Source organism: Felis catus, chromosome E2 (assembly GCF_018350175.1).
Source record: "Felis catus isolate Fca126 chromosome E2, F.catus_Fca126_mat1.0, whole genome shotgun sequence".
In the NCBI taxonomy this organism is placed as follows: domain Eukaryota; kingdom Metazoa; phylum Chordata; class Mammalia; order Carnivora; family Felidae; genus Felis; species Felis catus.
This window is the reverse complement of record NC_058382.1, coordinates 899,350-908,948: the sequence shown is the minus strand read 5'-3', so window position 1 is coordinate 908,948 and position 9,599 is coordinate 899,350. Positions and strand designations below refer to the sequence as shown.

The 9,599-nt window shown below is 42.8% G+C and overlaps 2 pseudogenes; both read right to left on the bottom strand.

Moving 5' to 3' along the window:
- Positions 1-1,287: 1,287 nt before the first annotated feature.
- On the bottom strand, positions 1,288-9,101 carry LOC101091981 (annotated as a pseudogene).
- FELCATV1R-PS49 (vomeronasal 1 receptor felCatV1R-ps49 pseudogene) lies at positions 5,160-5,915 on the bottom strand (annotated as a pseudogene).
- Positions 9,102-9,599: the final 498 nt, after the last annotated feature.

The window sequence follows — 9,599 nt, the reverse complement described above, 5'->3', positions numbered from 1 at the left end:
TGAAAATATTAAGCAATACCACCTTGGAGGGAAGAGTGGAAGTGAACATCTATAGTAGCCAGATTACTAAAAATGGACAAGAAACTGAGGTGTCCTGTTTATCCACAGCTCTACTGCTGTGCACTGAGCAAATACTCAGTTGCAGGCACTTAGGCACTTTTGTAATGTGAATGGAAACATTAGGGGATGCATGGGTGGCTCAGTCAGTTAAGCATCAGACTCTTGATTTTGGCTTAGGTCATGATCTCACCATTTGCAAGTTCAAGCCTCACATTGGGCTCTCTGCTGTTAGTGCAGAGCCCGCTTCAGATCTTCTGTCCCCCACTCTCTCTCTGCCCTTCCCCCAGTTGCTTGCTCTCTCTCTGTCTCAAAAATAAACATTTTAAAAAAGGTTAAAAAAAAAAAAAGAAACATTAGAACACTGGAAAGACAAATACTCATGCAATTTACATTCTTCAAAGAACACAGGTAGGTAGCAATCCCTATCAAAATAATACCAGCATTCTTCACAGAGCTATAACAAGCAATCCTAAAATTGGTATGGAACCAGAAAAGACCCCGAATAGCCAAAGCAATCTTGAAAAAGAAAACCAAAGCTGGAGGCATCATAATCCCAGACTTCAAGATGTATTACAAAGCTGTAATAATCAAGACAGTATGGTACTGGCACAAGAACAGACACTCAGATCAATGGAACATAATAGAGAACCCAGAAATGGGCCCACAAACGTATGGCTAACTAATCTTTGACAAAGCAGGAAAGAATATCCGATGGAATAAAGATAGTCTCTTCAGCAAGTGTTGCTGAGAAAACTGGACAGTGACATGCAGAAAAATGAATCTGGACCACTTTCTTACACCATATACAACGATAAACTCAAAATGGATAAAAACCTAAATGTAAGACAGGAAGCCATCAAAATCCTTGAGGAGAAAACAGGCAAAAACCTCTTTGACCTTGGCTGCAGCAACTTTTTACTCAACACGTCTCCAGAAGCAAGGAAAACAAAAGCAAAAATGAACTACTGAGACCTCATCAATATAAACAGCTTCTGCACAGCAAAGGAAACAATCAGCAAAACTAAAAGGCAACCGACAGAATGGAAGAAAATATGTGCAAATGACATATCAGATAAAGGGTTAGTATCCAAAATCTATAAAGAACTTATCAAACCCAACACCCAAAAAACAAATAACCCAGTGAAGAAATGGGCAAAAGACATGAATAGACACTTCTCCAAAGAAGACATCCAGGTGACTGACAGGTACATTAAAAAATGCTCAACATCACTCATCATCAGGGGAATACAAATCAAAACCACAATGAGATACCACCTCCCACCTGTCAAAATGGCTAACATTAACAACTCAAGCAACAACAGTGCATAAGAGACTAGAATGTGGATTCATTTCTGCTTGCTTGTTGATCCTTATATTCCTTTATGCTGGCCTCAAATTTGTCCAGCCCATGCTGGCAGACATTCACAAGCCCTGTTAAACCTCTCTGAAGCTGCTCAACAGCTGGAAGAGCACCTCAAGTCTGAATGCATAAATTAATTTTGCTCTCTGAAGGATGGGTTGTAGTGTAACCACAAAATTCCACTTCTGGGTTCTTCATGATCATGTAACGAAGAGCATTTCTTAGGGTATGGTCCTCCTCCTTGTGCAACAAAAATGTCACACAATTGTCACACATTTCCAGGGCTGTCTTCTTCTCACCTTCAGCCACTGAGGTTCAATCCAGGAATTTTTCCCTCCAGCTCCTGGTCCTCTTCTATCGTGGGGGCGGCTTCCTGAAGCCTCAGGTGGTGTAGGAGGGTCGGAGGCTCTAAGGCATACCGCAAATGGTGAGGGCAAAGCAGGAAGGAAGGAACGACCTATGCAAGGAGCCAAAGACAGAGGCAAAAATGAATAAACATTTTAAAAATAGAAGAAGATTCTCTCTCTCCCTCTGCCCCTTCCCTGCTCTCTTTCTCTCTCAAAAAAAAAAAAAAAATTAAAAACTTAAGAAGCCGATTTAAATTGTTGTGGCATTTTTAGAATTATACCAGGTGTGTCCCCAACTACATCTTTTGGGTGTGGAGCCTCGTTATTTATGTCTTTGGCAAAGAGAACACATGAAGTGAGAGCTGTGTTAGTCTGCTGGGGTGGCCACAACAAAACACCACAGACCGGGTGGCTTCAACAACAGAATGTATTTCTCACAGTTCTGGATGCTGGGAGTGCGAGATGGACGGGTCAACAGGTTCGGTGATCTATAGTCTCTCTCCTTGGCTTGTGGATGGCTACCTTCTAGCTGTGTCCTAATGGGGACTTTTCCTCCTGGTGAGCAGTGTTGGTGTCTATTCTTCTTAAAATGCAGCCAGTTTGAATAGGGTAGGACCCCACCTTAGTGACTTCATTTAACCTTAGTGACCTCTTTAAAAGTAGTCGCTTAGGGGTTAGGGCTCCAACATATGAAAAATATTCTATTAATGTTTTAGTGGTAATAGAAGGCAAAGGAGTTACTAAAGTTAGATGATAGACAAAGACCATTCAACTATTTGAAAGTATCTTCCAGTTGCCAGTGGCTCACAATAACTTCTAAAAGTGACTTTTATGAAAATGTAATTTCCAAAAGATGCATTTAGTGGTATTTACTTACAGTATCAACTGTAAATGCATTGTTTCTTTTTGTTTGTTTAAATTTACATATTTATTTTGAAAGAGACAGAGACAGTGCACATGGAGGAGGGGCATAGAGAGAGGGAGAGAGAGAGAGAATCCCAAGCAGGCTCCACATGGACAGCATGGGGAGTTGTGGGGTTCAAACTCACAAACTGTGAGATCATGACCTGAGCTGAAACCAAGACTTGGATGCTTAGCTGACTGAGCCACCCAGGTGCCCTTGTAAATGCATTATTTCTAAGAACTACTTAAAGAAAACAGGGTGCCTAGGTGGCTCAGTCACTTAAGTGTATGACTTCAGCTCACATCATGATCTCATGGTTCGTGAGTTTGAGCCCTGCATCAGGCTCTGCCCTGATGGTGCGAAGCCTGCTTGGAATTCTGTCTCCCTCTCTCTATGCCCCCCCCCCCGCAAAAGAAATAAACTTTAAAAAATTCAAATACTTAAGAAAATAAAGCAAATATTACCAAGTGCTAAAACATAGAGTTTAATAAAGTAAAATACATTTCTTTCAATTGAAACTTAGTATTTTGTGATGATGGAAACAAAGGCAAGAAAAATGTAGCTTAAATTAAATCTCTTTCCAGCTCACAGTCCACTGACAGACACCTGAAACATGCAGAGTGTGACCTTCCCCAAGGAACTCATGGCTGCCTTAGTGACTTTATGTTTATATTTTATTAAAGTCTAAAAGTAACCTTAACAGCTAGCCCCTCAAGGTCCTGAAAGCCTTGCTTCAAAATTTCTCTATCCCCACTCCCTCTGCAAACTTAAAAGTATATAATCAGTCACTCCTCACAACCCCAGTGCAGCTCTTTCTGCCCATGGGTCCTGTCCCCGTGCTATAATAAAATCACCTTTTTTCTCCAAAAATGTCTCAAGAATTCTTTCTTAGCTGTTTGCTCATGAACCCCACTTCGAATTTCATCATTTTGTATCATAAGCAACGCTGATTATTTATGCAGCCTGATTAAACCCTCACAAACACATCATCTGGCCTAAGAAAAGTTCTGAACATTTTGGTCTTTACGGTGTCCTCAGATACCTGGCATGAAAACCCTTCACCTACTTTCTGGGCTTCTTTTCTCGCCCCTGTCTCCATCATACATTTTTCCACAGAGGCAATGATCTTTCTTCAGTTTTTTAAATTCCACATGCATCTCTCCAACTTAGAGTACTTCTGGCTTTCCTTCTCTCTGATTAAAACATTTGCCCCCACTATGCTTTGTAAATTTAAATATATCTATATATAGGTGTCTGCATAAATTTCAAATCAGAAGTGTTTTCTACCCTAAACTCCTAAATCCTGAACATTCTGTGAAAGGATCTCAATTTAAAATGGAACCAGAAAATATGAAATGGAGACTCTCACACACAGACTCTCAGAAGAGTGGAACTTAAGAACTGAGAGACTGGGGCTCCTGGGGGGGTGCAGTCAGTTAAGCATCTGACACTTGATCTCATCTCAGGTTGTGATCTCATGATTCATGAGTTCAATCCCCACATCAGGCTCTGCACTGATGGTGAGGAGCCTGCTTGGGATTCTGTGTTTCCTTCTCTCTGCCTGTACACCACTTGTGCTTTCTCTCTCTCTCTCCCTCAAAATAAATAAACATTAAAATATTAAAAAAACAAACAAACCCGGGGCTCCTGGGTAACTCAGTCAGTTAAGCATCTGACTTGGGGTCAGGTCATGATCTCACAGTTCACAAGTTCAAGCCCCACATCAGGCTCCGTGCTGACAGCTCAGAGCCTGGAGCCTGCTTTGGATTCTGTATCTCCTCTCTCTGCCCTTCCCCTGCTTATGCTTATGCTCATGCTCATGCTCTGTCTCTCTCTTTCTCTCTCTCAAAAACAAATAAACATTCAAAAAAATTATTAAAAAAACAAAAAAGAACTGAGAGACTGATTTGCTGTAAACATTTGATTTACAGAAGACTTGTCACCTGACCAATGAACATCCCCCAAGAATCTCCATCCTCAAGACAATGAACTTCCTGCTTGGACTTGGGCTTGACTCCTCTATCTTTGCACTGCAAGCCCTAAATACAGCCTGCTTGAAACCCCCATTGGACTTGCCTGTATCTTTCTACATTATATGTGCTGAATTGCAATTTCTCTGTCATTCCTAAATAAAATAAATTTCTGGTAATTCAAGCTTGTTCCAGTTTACCTCCCTATTTAAGGTGACAATTCCCTATATTATACTATCATAAAATTTCCTGAATATCTCTAGTGATTAACAGTATTCAATTTTAGAAAATTCTTTAAAAATAATTATCAATAGCGTTCCTGTTTTCCACACACTATAAGCAATCCAAAGCAGAGTTATTATCATTGTTACTCAATTTGAATCAAAATGTCCTGGAAGATTAAATGGTATACAATGAGAGCCTACAAATACATAAAGTTGACTAAATAAATGATCGGATGTTTTAGAGAGGACTTCTAGCCCAGAAACTGCATTTGGAACATTTGGGGTTTTGCCCAGTGGGCAAAACAAAACAGAGACCTGGGTTTCACTGCCAAAGAGACTGAAGGGATGACTGTCAGGGACCCTGAAGACACCCATGCAGAGGCATTCATCAGAGGTGTGGCTTCATAATCCCATAATCAGGGCTATGTGAAAATATACAATAGAAGGCGGAGTAAAAGGAGACAAACATTCACCAGAACAAGAATTGTGCTGAGGGCTTAAGCCTCGTGGGAAGGTCTGGGGGAAAGGCTGTTGCTGTGAATTCTACGGCCTTGCTTCCTGTGCCTGTGTAGGTCAAAGATCATGGAGCCACATGGCCAACCATGAGGTTAGGACACATAACATTAACGAAGAACAACATGAATGTGTGTACTGGGATGGTCCATCTTTCTGGAATGTCTGAAAGACAGTATCTATGAATATTTTTCTGCAGTTGTTTTTCCTCTTTCTTGGTCCAGTCTACTCATAGCAGGAGAGGAATTTAGCAGGAGTTACAGGGCCCACCAGAGGAAAGAGCAGAATCCAAGGCACTTTGGAGACATCATTCCTTAGCTCCACCCATCTCAGAACACTGGGGCAAAGCTTACTGACCTGGAAGCCACTTGAAAGGATGTAGTGCTGAGACAGATCCTTCTGCCCCTCTGTGAAAATAAAGGACAAGTTTATGTCCAATGTCACCTAGAAAATATTTCCTTCCAACGCTGCCCTTGTCTGAAGGAACTCTTTAGAGAGAAGCCCCAAGGAGTTGGCAAAGACAAGTTGTTTAACCATATCTCTTAACAGATATTCTCCCCATCAGTACTATTCACTCTCTTTGAGTCTCTTTTTAAAATATATCTTTAAATGTTGTACACGTTAAAACAATTATAGTTTCACTCTTCTATCCAGTACATTTCTTGTTTCTACCTATTAGTTCATAATTTGGGGAGCTTCCTGGGTATCATCTGAAACTGGCCCTTGTACACAGAGGACAGAGGCAGACCGCTCCAGATTGCTAGGTGGCAGAATTAAGCAAGGAAACTTATGTGTGAGGCTTACCTTGGGTGACTGCAAGATAAACAGATCTCTGCATCTGCCCGCCGGAATCTTAAAATGTATATAGAAGCCTTCACTGGGTTCAGCTGCATATACCATCCGGATGGTATCAACAACACTTAGTATCGCAAGGCTGTGTCCTCGGGCAGCTTCTAGTGCAGGGAAGGCAAGCAGAGTGGACATTCCCAGGACAGGGGAGGGGTTTGGAGCCTCTGACTGCCCAGGCCCATCTCTTCACTCAACCAATGGTGACTTCTTGATTACTTCCTCTAATACTACCGTTTCTCATTCACATCTGAAATAATATATATCTGTCCCTGGTTCCTGATGCAAACCTTCTAAACCATTATAATTTTCTGGTGATAGTCACCTTTTCACCTCTCTGGCAAAACTGAGGCTTAACAGTGAATGCGGATGTATCACCTGGTGTAAAGCCCTCTACTTCTGCATCTTTGTAATTTTCAAAGGATTGAACAAATGAGTTATGTAATGAGGGAAATCCAAAATTACATTAATGCCTCGAAAGGAGCTCACAGAGAGATGGAACACAGGTAGGTGAGAAGGACATGTGACAACATGGGCTTGTGACTGGTATCTGAAGTGGGGGAGGGGCAGCAGTCTTGTAGGACTGAGCCCTCAACCTGTGGGATCCCCGCTATCTCCAGGTAGATAGCGTCAGAACCGATTTCAATTGTAGGACACCCAGATGGTGTCAGAGACTTGCTTGGTGTGCATCCCCCACGCATACCCCCAGTACCACTGACACTGGACAAGAGTGCAGAACCTTCAGGCAGTAAGCACAGACCATTGAGTTCTAAGGTGTAAAAGAATTAAGTTGAACCCACGGCTACACTGGAAACTTGGCTACCAGGAAATTCTTCTTTCTAAAAAGCGTGTTGTTTATTTTTTTCTCACTTTGAGAACTCTGAGGAAAATTACACTTAGAGGGAAGGAAATAATCAAGTGAGAATAGAAATACATGGAAAAGTGGAAGGAAAGCTATATAGTCTTGTGCTGTTTCATTGTTTCAAAAACGTTCACTCAACATCTTACCTGGTTCAGAGACTGGTCTAGATATGTTACACATCAGTAAAGAAAGAAATGTGCCCTACCGTAGCCTGCATTCAAAGTTATTGAGGGGAGTGACCAATAAGTAGTGAAGAGACTATTCTATATTATACTAAATTATAAGGTGGCAGGTGCTGTGGAAATATGAAATAAGCATTACCAAGTAATGGCAAGGATGTGGATTCAGGAGGATTTCGATAGGAAATAGAGGGGTCAGGGTTGTTCTTATAGGGAGATATTTGACCACACAATTAAAGGAGGGAAAGGAGAGATTTGGAATCTTGGGGAAGATGTTCCATGGAGAAGAAATAGCCAGTACAATGTCCCAGGACCAGGAGCTTGCCTGGAGTATAAGACAATTGATGTGATTGTTGTTTGAATTGGTTGGTAAATTTTAGTAAGCCAGACAGAAATCTCCCTCCTGTGTGCACATTTCTGTAAGTACATCTGCATGTCTCTACTACAGACCCCCTGGTTTCCAATCTTCTTCACTCTTCCTTCTTCACCAGGGCAGATCACTGGCTACTACCTGCAATCTACACATATTATCGGCTTGGGATAATAATTGTTCCACACAAAGTGGATGGCCAGACCAAAGCATAGGTAAAATGCTGCTTCTTCATTGTCTTTCAGGGACACCTTGAATATGGCTGTGATGCAGCTACCGTTGATTTTACTTGCAACCATAAACCAAAATGAGCCAAGCAGAACCCAAGCTCAAGCCCTTAATGCCCAGTACAGCCATTATAGTGAGCTATTGCCACATTGGTGGGTTCTCATGAAGCCCAGTTGTGTTCTCTAGATCTGATTTGGCTCAATCCTGACTGCACATTTCTACCTTCTAATTAAATACACCGGAGTCCTTTGACTTTATAATTTGGTTGGTCCAAGAGAACTCTCCTCATAGTGGGTTGTTCTGGATGCACAGATATTTATACACCCTATTCACTGTTCAGTTCTTATTTGGAGACAATGACTCAACAGGAATGGTGTCAAAATGATGTAGAAGTCTGTACTACAGACACATAGGCTTCCTCCAGAGCCCTGGGGGACTGTCTTGTGATTCTCTGGCTTGGACTCTTACTCAAACCCCACACTGCATGTTTCCTACCAGGTGGTCTGCTCAATTTTGTGGCCCAGTGGACAGGACTGCTCCCACCACAGCCCAGATCTGCTGCACAGCTCTTTCCCATAGGACCCCATCCATGGCCTCCATATCCTCTGGCATAGGACAAGTGTTTCTAGTTGAGGAAATGTTGCTTCTTAAAGACAAAGAAGCCTACCAGGTTCCGTGCTCCACATTTTTGTAAGGAGATCCAAGAGACAAATATCAGAATGGCTAACACTAAAAAGATCGATTACAGCAAGGGTTGGTGAGCATCTAAAGAAACTGAAATTCATAGGCTACTGTTGGGCAGGAAGCTAGGCATGCGCAACAGGAGGATGGACCTTAGATGTCCTGATGGAGAGCCCCAACCGAAGGCCACCTGGGGGGAGGGGGAGCTTTGTCTCCCTTGGAGTGTACTTTAGTAACACTTTGCTCACCTTTACATTCATTTTGCTGTCCTGTAATTTTTTCCTGTGGCAGCGAGAACTGAGGCTTCTTTCCATCAAATTCTCAGTAATACTAGTGGTGGAGATGTAGAACCCTGTAACCAAGATGGAAAGCAGTTTGGCCATTCCCCCTCTCCCCTCCCCCCTTGTGAACGCATTTGGGTCAGACACCAGATCTTAAAAATTGTAGCAAAAATGAAAGCTAATACCGGTTTGGTATTTTGGCAGCCATTATCTCCTCTTTCTCATAATGGCCACGTAAGGTAGGCGGGGCATAGGTTATAACCTCCACCGGGCAGATGAGAGGCTATCACACAGCAGGAAGCAGCAGGGCAGGGAGGGCCTGGGGCTTCTGCCACCTGATTCTATCCCTGTTCCACTACCCCTTGCAGTCTCCCTTGTGCTCTTCTGATTTCCCAAACTCTCTCTAAGGCAAGCGATGGCCAATATTTGTCGATTTTATAACCTCCAACTTTACCCCATGGCTGTCATCCTGCTGCCGTAGTGGCCTGGTGTTCGCCTGCTGGTACAACTTTGTTCTCCATGTCCCATGTCGGTGTTACAGGCTCTGAGAAGCAAGAGGATAACCGATGGTGGACCCTCAGAAGCAGCTGCCGGCAGGCCTTCATTGGGCCAGGTGTGTGTGTCAAGGTCACACAGCTAGGGAGACAGAGGCTGCATTGGGACCTGGCTCTTTCCAGAGCTCAGTGTTTCCTCCTATGGGAAAAGCAGAGATGCAGCAAGGGAGAGAGATGATGCTTGGGGAGGTGAGCCCTTACCTAGCAAGACCAGGAGTCC